The sequence below is a fragment of the Camellia sinensis genome, chromosome 2 (assembly GCF_055761805.1).
Source record: "Camellia sinensis isolate YWXY chromosome 2, ASM5576180v1, whole genome shotgun sequence".
Classification (NCBI taxonomy): domain Eukaryota; kingdom Viridiplantae; phylum Streptophyta; class Magnoliopsida; order Ericales; family Theaceae; genus Camellia; species Camellia sinensis.
The window spans coordinates 158611353-158623791 of record NC_138962.1 but is presented as its reverse complement, the minus strand read 5'-3'; the positions used below and the strand labels follow the sequence as shown (position 1 = coordinate 158623791).

The 12439-nt window shown below is 36.6% G+C and overlaps 1 protein-coding gene across 18 annotated transcripts in view; it reads left to right on the top strand.

Moving 5' to 3' along the window:
• The first annotated feature begins 2526 nt into the window (after positions 1 to 2526).
• LOC114305302 (nuclear transcription factor Y subunit A-7-like) overlaps positions 2527 to 12439 on the top strand; it is a 71203-nt gene continuing 61290 nt past the window's right edge. For 7 of the 18 annotated variants that reach the window (XR_014361918.1, XR_014361911.1, XR_014361910.1 and 4 more), the window contains exons 1-2: positions 2549 to 2685; positions 3268 to 3314. The gene's annotated coding sequence lies outside the window, so the exon portion shown is untranslated. Of the gene's footprint in view, positions 2729 to 3267; positions 3398 to 9798; positions 10421 to 10732; positions 11070 to 12439 lie in introns of those variants that run through there. The other 11 variants (XR_014361917.1, XR_014361915.1, XR_014361914.1 and 8 more) reach the window with 11 other exon arrangements.

Sequence of the window (12439 nt, the reverse complement as noted above, 5' to 3'; positions counted from 1 at the left end):
AAGACGAATAAATTTTTTCCATTATATACACAAACACGTATATGTACGACATGATATATATCATATATATAGACACACAAAATTAAAAAAAAAATCAAATACTATAGAAACAATCTCTAATAGAATGAAGAAGTTTTTTTTATACAAAATAAAAAGATGAGAGAAAAATGAGATATATATGTTATATTAGGAGGCTATTTTATATATAAAATGATATGTATATTTTAAAGTATTATGAAAAATAATATTTTTTCATAAAAATAAGGAATCATGACCCCTTTATGTTTTTCTCCTAATTCCTTCCCTAATACTAATTCATTTTTTTTTAAGATAGCAACGCTAATTCAAAACTTAATGATGCAGTTTGGTGCTAATTTTTTCCTCCATCTTACCAAATTGAACCAAACCATTTACATCCTTTAACAATAAGGTAGGGAGGGATGTTTTTATATTATGCATTCAACTGTTAATTTAAATTTATAATAATAAATCTGCGGGTAAATTACACTTTGTCCCCTTGCTTTAGTCATTTTCTCACTTTGGCTCTTGAATTTTTTTTTCCTCCCACTTTGATCCTTCACGTTAAGTTTTTTTCAATTCACTCCTAAAGGTAACTTATATTCAAACTTAGACAGAAAATACCACGTTAGCTGTCACATGATATAAAAAAATAGATAAATTATAAATACATCCCTTAAAATTTGTTGAAAATACAGATTGTCCCTGTGGTTTGTGAAATTATAATACTTCCTTTATCATAATTTTTTATTTAATAGAATTAACTAAAAAATAAAATTTCTAACAAGTCTTTTATACAATAATAAGTTAGAGTTCAACAAATAACACACATGAATCCAAACAAATTCAAAGGCACATCCTTGTGTACCCAAACAAAAAAAGAAATGCTCTTATGGACCTAAACAAAAAAGGCCTTTGATCTATGGCATGAGCACCTCTTGTAAAACACTATATAATGTAGTAATATCATGTTTCTAAAATTATTATAAATATTAAGGAATAATATTATAAATAAAAAATAGTGAAATTAATCACAAATCAGCAAAAGTTTTCATATATAAAAGGAAAATTGGTCTAACATCCTTTTCCAACTTTTAGTAAGGGGAGGTGGTCCACAATAATTTTTTTTGTAATCTAAGGTCCCTCAAAATTTATGAGTTCATCGGTGAGACGAGAGGCCAAAGTCCACTTGACGAGATCTAAATGCTCAAACAATGAATTCACTTTAAAAGCTACACTGATCATGTAGTCAAAACAAATTAACCAAACAAAGACTAAATATGAAGCCGTAGAACTCTAAAATTCTCAGAAACCTCAAGTGTTTACTTCAAATTGTACACTCATGGTACACCAAACACAAGAATTTCTTCACACAAAGAGAGAGAGAGAGGAGAGGGGGAAATAACTAAGGTCTGAAATGTAGAAGAGGGTTGAGAAAAGCTTAGAGATGAAGGAAATTCCAAACAATAAAAGAAAAGGAAGAGTTGTTCGAGAGAATTTCTCTGGAGAGAATTTTCTCTAGAGGGACCTTAGACTTTTGCCCTCACTGCCTTCCCTCTCATCGCACTCACCCTCTACTTCAGGTATATATCTATATATATAGTCACTCATTATAATTATTTTAGCTTATTAATTTTATGCAAATTCAATTCAATCCCTTTTTGTTCACCAACACTGATTATTTACTGGGTAACTTTGAATTTTGTGGGAAGTCCATAATTTCTCTGGAGAGGGAAAAGTTCAGAAAAATTCTTTCTAGAGAGTGGGAAGGCCAAAAAAAAGAATTTCTCTGGGAAGGTCAGAGAATTTTCTCTGGAGGGACTTTAGACATTATAAAAATATTGGATATTTTATGTTATAAAATCTTAATATTAGGAATCCTAAAAAAAAATAAAAAAAACCCCTATATAAAACTAGGTAAATGAATCCAAACAAATTCAAAGGCACATCCTTGTGTACCCAAACAAAAGAATGCTTGGTTATCATTTTTCAAAAATACTTTTCAGAAAATTCTACTTTCTTATTTTTCGTGTTTTTTTTGTTTTTACTAAATTTTTTAAATATTTTGAGCAATTTTTTTAATTTTTAGACATACCTAACATAAATATACCTAAAAAGTAAATTTTTTTTGAAAAAAACCTTTTAAAAATTCACTAAATACCAAAAATATAAAAAAAATACTAGAATTCAGTATATTTTTTGTATTTTTATGTATTCATTAATTTTTAAAAATATTTTTTCACAAATTTTTTACTTTTTAGATACATTTAAATAAGGTGCATCTAAAAAAGTAAAAAAAATATTTAAAATTTTAAAAAATTCACTAAAAACAAAAAAATTTAATTTTTAAAAAACTTAATGCAAAAAACTCAAACCAAACACACTTCTTACGGACCAAAACAAAAAAAAGGCCTTTGATCTATGGCATGAGCACCTCTTATAAAACACTATATAATGTAGTAATATTATGTTTCCAAAATTATTATATATATTAAGGAAAACTATTATAAATAAAAAATAGTGAAATTAATCACAAATCAGCAAAAGTTTTCATATATAAAACTGTCTCTCTGTCTCAGAATCTATAAGCTAACAGTGCTCATCAAAACCCTAAATAGAGCTGCCGCCACAAGTTACCACCGCAAAATGCAGCTCGTCAAAAAGATGGTTCTCTCTCTCTCTCTCTCTCTCTCTATTTACTGAATAGTGGGTAATATACTGTTTGTCGTCAAAGACATGGCTAGTATATCTATTTTTTTTGTGTTTCAAGGTTGTAGTAGGAAGTGTTTTCGGAGTAGATGGAGGGTTTGATGTTAAATGTTCATTTTTATTTATATAATATAAGTTTGTTTGTTTGTTTGTTTGTTGGTGTCTTGCAATTGAAACAAGTCTTTCTTGAATCTTTCGCAGGACTGGGTATTTCTTTATGTTTTCACAATTGGGTTCATTCTAATAATAATTGTGGAAAAGGGATATGAGTTGCTATGTGGTTAGAACAACTAAAAAAGAGTGGGATTTGGATATGTATGTTGTCTGCAAAATATTGATTACCAAATTCATAGACATTTGGACCTAGTTAGCAAATTTTATTATTTCAATTGACAGTCCATTAAATTCAAAATATGATCTCCTGAATTACATCTAGTTATTGATCATTAACCTAAACTCTATTGTAATAATCCTCACATTTACTTTTTGTTTTTCATTTTTTTTTTCTTTCTTTCCCCCTATTTTTTGTGGATGAATCAGGTAACATTCTGAGCAGGAGGCATCTTTAATGCAAGTTTGTTTCCCTGGTATGTGTCCATCAACCATCATTTTGATTTCCTGATCATATAATGTGCTTTCGCAAAGCATTGTTCTGCTCATTTTTTCTAAGGTTCTGTTCTTTCTTTTTACAACACCATTTTGTTGAGGGGTTCTTGGTGTTGAAAAATTATGTCCAATACCATGCTCATCACAAAATAATTCAAAATTTTCATTTTCAAGTTTTCTATCATAGTCGGTTCGAATATTAATAATAAGAAAACGTTTTTCATTTTGAATTTTCTGACAAAGTTTAGTGAAAGAAGAAAATGTCTCATCTTTGTGTGTTAAAAACATAACCCATGTAAATCTTGAAAAATCGTCAACAACAACAAGACAATAATGTTTACCACCAAGTCTAGATGTTCTTGAGGGACCAAATAAATCCATATGCAACAATTGTAAAGGTATAATAGTGGAAATACGAGATTTTGATTTAAAAGATGTTTTGGTTTGCTTTCCTTGTTGACAAGCACCACAAAGTCAATCTTTTTCGAATTTAATTTTTGGAAGTTCAACGACCAAATCCTTTCTCAAAAGTTTAGCAATTGAGCATGACCAAGTCTTCTATCCCATAACCAACTACTATCACTAATAGCATATAAACATTTGACATCACTAGCATAGAGATCATTGAGATGAAAAACATGGACATTATCAAGGCGATTACCAACAAATAGTGTTTTGTGACCAATTGTGCTTTTAATTGTACAATGTGATTTATCAAAAATAACTCAATTACCATTATCAAATAATTGACTAATACTAAGTAAATTATACTTAAATCCATTTATAAGGAGAGCATTTTCAATAGAAGGGTTAGGAGAGATACCGATGCTACCAATGCCAATAATTTTTCCCTTGTTGTTGTCTCCGAAAGTGACAAATCCTCCATCTTTGGATCATAGAGTAGTGAAGAATGATTTTTCTCTGGTCATGTGTCTAGAGTATCCACTATTAAGGTACCATCTTCTGTCTTTTGCTTTGGACTTAAGGCATACCTACAATAAGATAATCAAATATTGGATTTTGGTACCCATGATTTCTTGGGTCCTTTTTGGTTGGTATTGTTAGTTCCTTTTACCACCTAAATATTTTTAGTTCCCATGTTCATATTCTTATTGAATGGACAAGTAGAGATATAATGTCCTTTTTTCCTACAATAATGACAAGTAATATGAGGGTGTGTCATAGGAGGTGTTTTTTCAAAAATTGTTTTGAGGTTCTTTTGTTTCTTAATGGGATCATAGCCAATACCGGCTTTATCAAAAATACATCTTTGATTACCAAGAAACTTGTTGAGGTTATCTCTTCCTTTTACAAAATTTTCAAGAGTTTTATTTAAATCATCAACGCTGTTTTTTAAGAAAATTTTCTCATCAGAAATAGTGCTAAGGTCATTTTTCAAAACAAGGTTTTCTTTCTTCAATTCATCTACATTGTTAGATGAGGATGCTACTAATTTCTTTAACACATTATTTTTAGTACATACTTTTCTAAACTCATCACGTAATTCATTAAAAGCACTCTCAAGTTCATAATTAAAAGTTATCTCATCTTGAGTGGATTCTTCTTCTCCTAGAGCCATGAGACACAAGTTGGCTACTTCATCATTTGAAGCCGAAAGCCCCCCTTCTTCTTTCTCAAGCCTTGATAGCCCTTCCTCTTACTTCCCAGCCCCTCAGTAGTCCCTCTTCCTCACTGTCGCAGCTTCCTTAGGTGCCGACTAGACCCTCCCTGCCTTGGGTCTAGTAGGGCTTCCTTTTCGGGGTGTTTTTTTCTTCTGTCTTTACCCTTACAGGGTTCGTGTGCTGATGTGGTTAGCACTTTTTAGATTGTTTTTCTGTTGTGTTCGGCTACCGGTGTATTCGGTAGTGTTTATAGTACGTCGTTTTTTTTCCCGACCTTTGCTGTGATTTGGCCGGTTGTTTGCTTCGCTGTGATTGTTGTTAATGTATATATGGTATATATTCCTACATATATTAGGTATTGATTTCCTAGATATATTAGGTATTGCCATAGTTAGGTTTCTTATAGGACACTCTTTTTCATAGTTAGATTTCTAGTAGGGTACTCTTTCTCAGTCTATATATACAAGCTTTCTATCATTCAATACAATACATATTATTTCCCCTCTCTCTACTATTCTAACATGGTATCAAAGCTATAGGTTAAGCTCTTGGTGTTCTTCGCCTTACCGGCAGGCGGCAGCCTTGCCTTGGCCGCTCGTCGGACCTCAATTTATTCCGTTGTCATATTTAAAAAATAAGAAATTATATTAAAAAAAATCATAATTAAACACTTTTAGGATGAATAGCAATCTTATACAAACATAATTTAATAATTTACTTTATAATAAAATATTACATAACTGATAGAGACTCAGAGGTAATTTGGAAAGATTAACTTTTTAATTTTTTTAACTTTTTTAAATCAGAACACTTCTTTACTTGTTATATATAAAAAAAATAAAAAATCAACTTTTTAACATCATCCCAAAACATCACACTCCCACAAGGATTATACATGGCAATGGATCGCCATGTATCGCAGAACCTAATAATCTTCATAGCTAAAAAAGCAAAATCATCAATGGTGATTAGAACAAAGGCACAGGAGCTTAAATTACAACCCAGAGGACACAGGGTTCAAAGTTCTGGTAAATCCATTAAGGGCACAGCCCTAGACATCCGACCAGTCCTTGCCGGTAAGGCAAGAAGGTCTTCTTCTTCATCTCCTCCGCCTATGCTCTATTCGCAGTGTAATGCAACTCGTGAGTCGACGGCGGAACCCTACGCTTTTCGACGCCGTTCGCTGGTTTTCCGGCGATCGGTTTTTTTGGGAGAATTTGTTTGCTTCGCTTTTGCTTTTGCGTTTGCGTTTCCGTTTCCTTGCGATTCTTTTCCTTCTCGTCCCTTGAAGATGATGAGCAAGTGAGCGATGACCAGAACTTCTTTTTGTTGCCTCTACCTTCACTTTTGGTTCTGTACAATAGATCCTTGAAGAATATCTACTTCTTCGAGTTCCTTCCAGACGATGAAGACCTCGAAGACGAAACAGAGCCTAACGGTGTTGTATCGATCGACGGAGTTTCAGCTTCTTTGTTCTCAGAATCATTCAACTCCAGAATGCGATGATGATGAGAGGCCTCATTTTTTTTGTGTTCTTGCCATTGGAACTGTGCTGTTCGTTGTGGTGACATCGACCGAATCTGACCTTTCAAGAACAACTCGTCGGCCGAACTCATATCACTCGGTGAGAACCCAGAAGAAAATTCAAACTCGAACGAGCCAGACTTAGCGTCGTTGGTGTCGCCATTGTTGGAGGAGTGAAGGTTGACGTTTGGTTCGCCATTGTTACGGTTTGAAAAGAGGATTATTGGTGTGAGTTCGAGAGCAGAAATCATAAAGGACCCCCACAACCACAATCCCCACTGACACATGTCAGTGAATGATAAGAGGAAAAAAAAAACAAAAAATAAAGAGTAAAAAGTTGAGTACATTGAAGGTGGGGTTTTTCCGTTTGAGAGAGAGTTGGGGTGGGTTTAGGGACTGAAACGAGTTTGACTGGCTTGTTGGACACACAATAATTAGACAGAGAGCTTTGTGAATGAGTCTCCCTAAGCCCACCCCAACTCCCTCTCTCAGACGGAAAATTAGACAGAGATAATCCTCTTTTCAAATCGTAACAATGGCGAACCAAACATCAACCTTCACTCCTCCAACAATGGTGACACCAACGACGCTGAGTCTGGCTCGTTCGAATTCGAATTTTCTTCTGGGTTCTCACTGAGTGATATGAGTTTGGCCGACGAGTTGTTCTTGAATGGTCAGATCCGGTCGATGTCACCACAACGAACAGCACAGTTCCAATGGCAAGAAGACAAAGAAATGAGGCCTCTCATCATCATCGCATTCTGGAGTTGGATGATTCTGAGAATAAAGAAGCTGAAACTCCGTCGATCGATACAACACCGTTGGGCTCTGCTTCGTCTTCGAGGTCTTCATCGTTTGGAAGGAACTCGAAGAAGTGGATATTCTTCAAGGATCTATTGTACAGAAGCAAAAGTGAAGGTAGAGGCAACAAAAAGAAGTTCTGGTCATCGATCACGTTCACTTGCTCATCATCTTCAAGGGACGAGAAGGAAAAGAATCGCAAAGAAACGGAAACGCAAAAGCAAAAGCGAAGCAAACGAGTTCTCCCAAAAAAATCGATCGCCGAAAAACCAACGAACGGCATCGAAAACCGTAGCGTTCCGCGGTTGGCTCACGAGTTGCATTACAATGCGAATAGAGCACAGGCGGAGGAGATGAAGGAGACCTTCTTGCCCTACCGGCAAGGATTGTTCAGATGTCTAGGGCTGTGCCCTTAATGGATTTTCCAAAACTTTGAACCCTATGTCCTCTGGGTTGTAATTTAAGCTCCTGTGCCTTTGTTCCAATCACCATTGATGATTTTGCTTCTTTAGCTATGAAGATATTAATAGGTTCTGCGGTCCATTGCCATGTATAATCCTTGTGGGAGTGTGATGTTTTGGGATGATGTTAAAATGTTAATTTTTTATATATAAAAAGTAAAGAAGTGTTCTGATTTAAAAAAGAAGTTTTGGTCATCCATCACGTTCACTTGCTCATCATCTTCAAGGGATGAGAAGGAAAGGAATCGCAAGGAAATGGAAACGGAAACGCAAAAGCGAAAGCAAATCAAACAAGTTCTTCAAAAAAAATCGATCACCGGAAAACCAGTGAACGGCGTCGAAAAGCGTAGGGTTCCGCCGTCAACTCAGAAAAGTTATTGTTTCCTTATTTAAAAAAAAAAAAATTACCCATAAACTGTCCCGACATTGATTCCGGTTAGCTCTTACATCGGTCCAGTATGACCCCTGTAAACTGTCCCGACATTGATTCCGATTGGCTCTTACATTGGTCCGGCATGACCCCTTCAAACTGTCCCGACATTGATTTCGGTTAGCTCCTGTAACGGTCCAACATGACCATAAATTATTTGCCGGCATTAGCTCTGGCCTCTAATGCCGACCAGGGTTTGTTGGTTGCCGACCAGAGTATTTCCTAGCCATAGACGCTTTGGCAGTTCTTTTAGGACAGTTCAGTCCCTATTTTTTCCTCCTTTCTAGGGTGTGGTGCTGATATATTAAGCACTTTTTGACTTTTTTTTATTTAGTGGATTACCAGATTTGTTCGGTAGCATTTATTTGAACTAGCCGTTGAGTGTTTTTCGGCTTCTAGTCATCCATTGGCAAGCTGCGATTGTTGAATATCTTCAAACCAGCTTGAGGGGGAGTGTTGAATATAGAAATTAAAGTATATAGAATCTTTTTATATTTAGTATTATGTATATAATCTGTGATTGTGTCAATCACTGATTTAATATTGTATAGCACACTTTCTAATAAGCAAAATAATTATTTTTTTGGTTAGCTCTTACATCGGTCCGGCATGACCTCTTTAAAATATCCCGACATTGATTCCGGTTAGCTCTTACATCGGTCCGGCATGACCCCTTCAAACTGTCCCAACAATGATTCTGGTTAGCTGCTATAACGGTCCAACATGACCATAAACAGTCTCTCGGCATTAGTTCGACATGACCTTAAACTATCCTGGCATTAGTTTCAGCCAGTTCCTACAATGGTTCGACACGACCATAAACTATCTCTTGGCTTTAGTTTCGGCCTCTGATCTATTTCAAGCGCCCTTGCGCTCCCGTTTAGATTTTGCAATCTATTTGTCTTTTATTTTATTTAGTTTTATTTCATGTTTTAGTTTTTCTCTCCAAACTCAAGATGCTTATCCTCCTTGAGTTTGAGGGGGGATGTTAATGTATATATGATATATATTCCTACATATATTAGGTATTGATTTCCTAGATATATTAGATATTGCCATAGTTAGGTCTCTTATAAGATACTCTTTCTCATAGTTAGATTTTTAACAGGATACTCTTTCTCAGCCTATATATACAGGCCTTCTATCATTCAATACAATACATATTATTTCCCCTCTCTTTACTATTCTAACAATTGTTAGCATGACTGACTCCACCGTTTCTAGTGGGATTGATGCATCTCTTATTCTTGGTAAATTGATTGGGTTTGATTTTTCCTCTCAACAAGCTTCGGCTCATTGTATTACGAGTCTCTTGTTGAATGGGAAGAATTTTGCTGCATGGAGTCGTTCCCTCAAATTGTGTTTGGGGGGCAAAGGCAAGTCTCATTGGCTCCTTATGATTGAAGCCCAACCTCCTGATGATGATCCTAAGAGTGTACAGTGGGATATTGATAATTGTATTATCTTAGGCTGGATGTTCAACTATGTGGAAGATTGGATTTATCACATGTTCATGTATTGTGACATAGTTCCCTGTCTATGGAAGGCTCTTACTCAGATGTATGCTCATGCTCATAATGATGCTCGCATATTTGAGCTTTATCAGGATATCTCACATGTTTCTCAGATAGCTTTGGGACTCTCGGTTGCAAAGTTCTTTGGGTATTTGCTGGCTCGGCGGGAGGAATTGACTCAATATGAGCCCTTGAGCGACTTTCCAGTGGAGGCCGCACCTATTGTCTCTAAACGTTTGGACTGACAGCATACTTACCAGTTTCTTATGGGTTTAAAACCTGAATTTGAGTCTCTTTGAATTCAGATTTTGAACACCTCACCTATGCCATCTTTATATGAGGCCTTTGCTACTATTGATAGTGACGAGCATCGTTGCTGTTTGGTTCAGTCTGCTTTCACTACCATCCTAGAGCCTTCTCCTGTTCCCGATTAGATGGCCCTTGCTACTAGCTTTGGTTTCTGCAGTTCTTTCGGGAAGATTACTTGTCACCATTGTGGGGTAACTGGCCATATTAAGGCCTGTTGTTTCAAGCTTCACCCTGAGTTGAAGCAACGGTTTGCTCAGAATCATAGTACCACTTGCACTGCGGCTATTGTGGAATCAGTACCTGCTACAGTGCCATCTAGTGTTCCCGACCTACATCTTCTTCAGACTCAGATTGGTCAGCTTCAAGCCCATCTTGGCTCTCTCACTACTCATCAGTCGGGCCCATCCACAACTACCCTTGCCACAGGTACTTTTACTACTTTCCATGTTTGGTCTACTCGTCCCACATGGGTTCTGGACTCGGGGGCTAATGATCATATGACTAGTGAGTTTTCTTTTCTTTCTTCTTCGGTCCCCCTTACTATGGATCAAACTATCTGTCTTGCTGATGGCTCTCTCTCTTCTGACCCATAAGGGAGTTGTCTTTTTATTTCCTGATATATCTCTCTCATATGTTCTTCATGTTCCTAAATTTGCCTATAATCTGTTATTTGTCAGTGGTCTTGCCAAGACTTTTAATTGTACCGTCATCTTCTTACCCACTTCTTGTGTTTTACAGGACCTGAATTCGAAGAGGATTTTTGGCAGTGGATATGAGCGCAATGGGCTGTCGTACTTCAGGGACCCACCTCCTTTGCCACCACCACCTCCTTTATCTAGTTTACAGGCGTCTGTTTTGCCTACTTCAATGTCTTGTGTTTTTTCTAGTCAAACTTTAGCCTTATGGCATGCCCGTTTAGGTCATGCAAACTTTCAATATTTATATTTACTTTTTTCGTCTTTAAATAAGGCTTGTAACGATTCTCATTTTCATTGTGTGGTTTGTGAGTTGGCTAAACATACACGTCATAATTATATTCCTCACATGACTAGTGCGCCGTGTGCTTTTGATCTCATTTATTCTGATGTTTGGGGTCCATCTTCTGTACTTGCTTTGTTCGGCTATAGATATTATGTAACTTTTATTGATGACCACACTCGATGTACAGGGGTTTATCTTATTCGGTGTAAATACGAGGTTTTCCCCATTTTTGTTCAGTTTCTACAAATGACCCAATTTAAGTCTGCTGTTCGGAATATCCGCTCTGATAATGGGGGGAGTACATCTCAAATGCTTTTTGCTTCCACCTTAATCAAGTGGGTATTCTCCGGCAGCTCACTTGTCCTCGTACACCTAAACAAAATGGGGTGGCTGAACGTTCGCCATATTATGTCTATGGTTCGGTGTCTTCTTCGTGGTATAAATGTTCCCAAGTTACTGGCATATAGTTGTTCTTACTGCTGTCTATTCGTTGCATTTTTCTAGGGTATTCTTTTTTATCTAAAGGGTATTGGTGTTATGATCTAGTGTCTCGGCATTTTTATAATTCTTTAGATGTTACTTTTTGTGAGGATTTACTGTTTTTTGGTTCTAACATTCCTTTGTAGGTTCCTAGTGCTATTCCACCATCTCTCCAGTCTCATTCTACTCGTCTTATTCCCTTCTTTGATACAGATATCTCCAACACTTAGAATAATTACCCTGTTCCTGGCCCTTTTCCATCTCTTCCATCTGACCTACCTCTGTAGGTTTACACCAGTCGCCTTTGGCCCCCGCCAACCACTTCTTCTCCTCTCAGGTCAGGTAAGTCGCTTTCTCATATTGCACCTACTCGTTTCTCTTAGTATCTCGACACAGAGCGTCGCCCCCCATCCCATTATGGTTGGCTTTGTAGTACTAATTATCCTATTTCCCAGTATCTCTCTTATGATAGTCTTACAGGTTCTTATCGCTCTTTTTTAGGCAAACTTGAGTTTGTCTCCATCCCTTGCTCTGTCTTTGAGGTCCTCCAAAATCCCAAGTGGGTGGCAGCTATGCAGGCTGAAATGGATGCGTTAGAATACAATTAGACATGGGAGCTTGTTTCGTTGCCTCCTTCTGCCAAGATGGTTAGGTGTAAATGGGTATTCACTATTAAGTATCTTGTTGATGGGTCTGTGGATTGCTATAAAGCTCGTTTGGTTGCCAAGGGCCACACCCAAGTCCGTGGCCAAGATTTTGGAGCTACATTTGCGCCAATGGCAAAGTTGACCTCTATTCGACTTCTTGTTTCCTTAGCAGCTGATCATTCTTGGCCTCTTCATCAACTTGATGTCAAAAATGCTATTCTACATGGGAAATTACTTGAGACTATCTATATGGATCCTCCACCCGGTTTTCGAGTTGAGGGGGAGTATGCTTGGAAAGTGTCATCTTCGCAAATCTATGTGTGGTTTGAAATAGTCT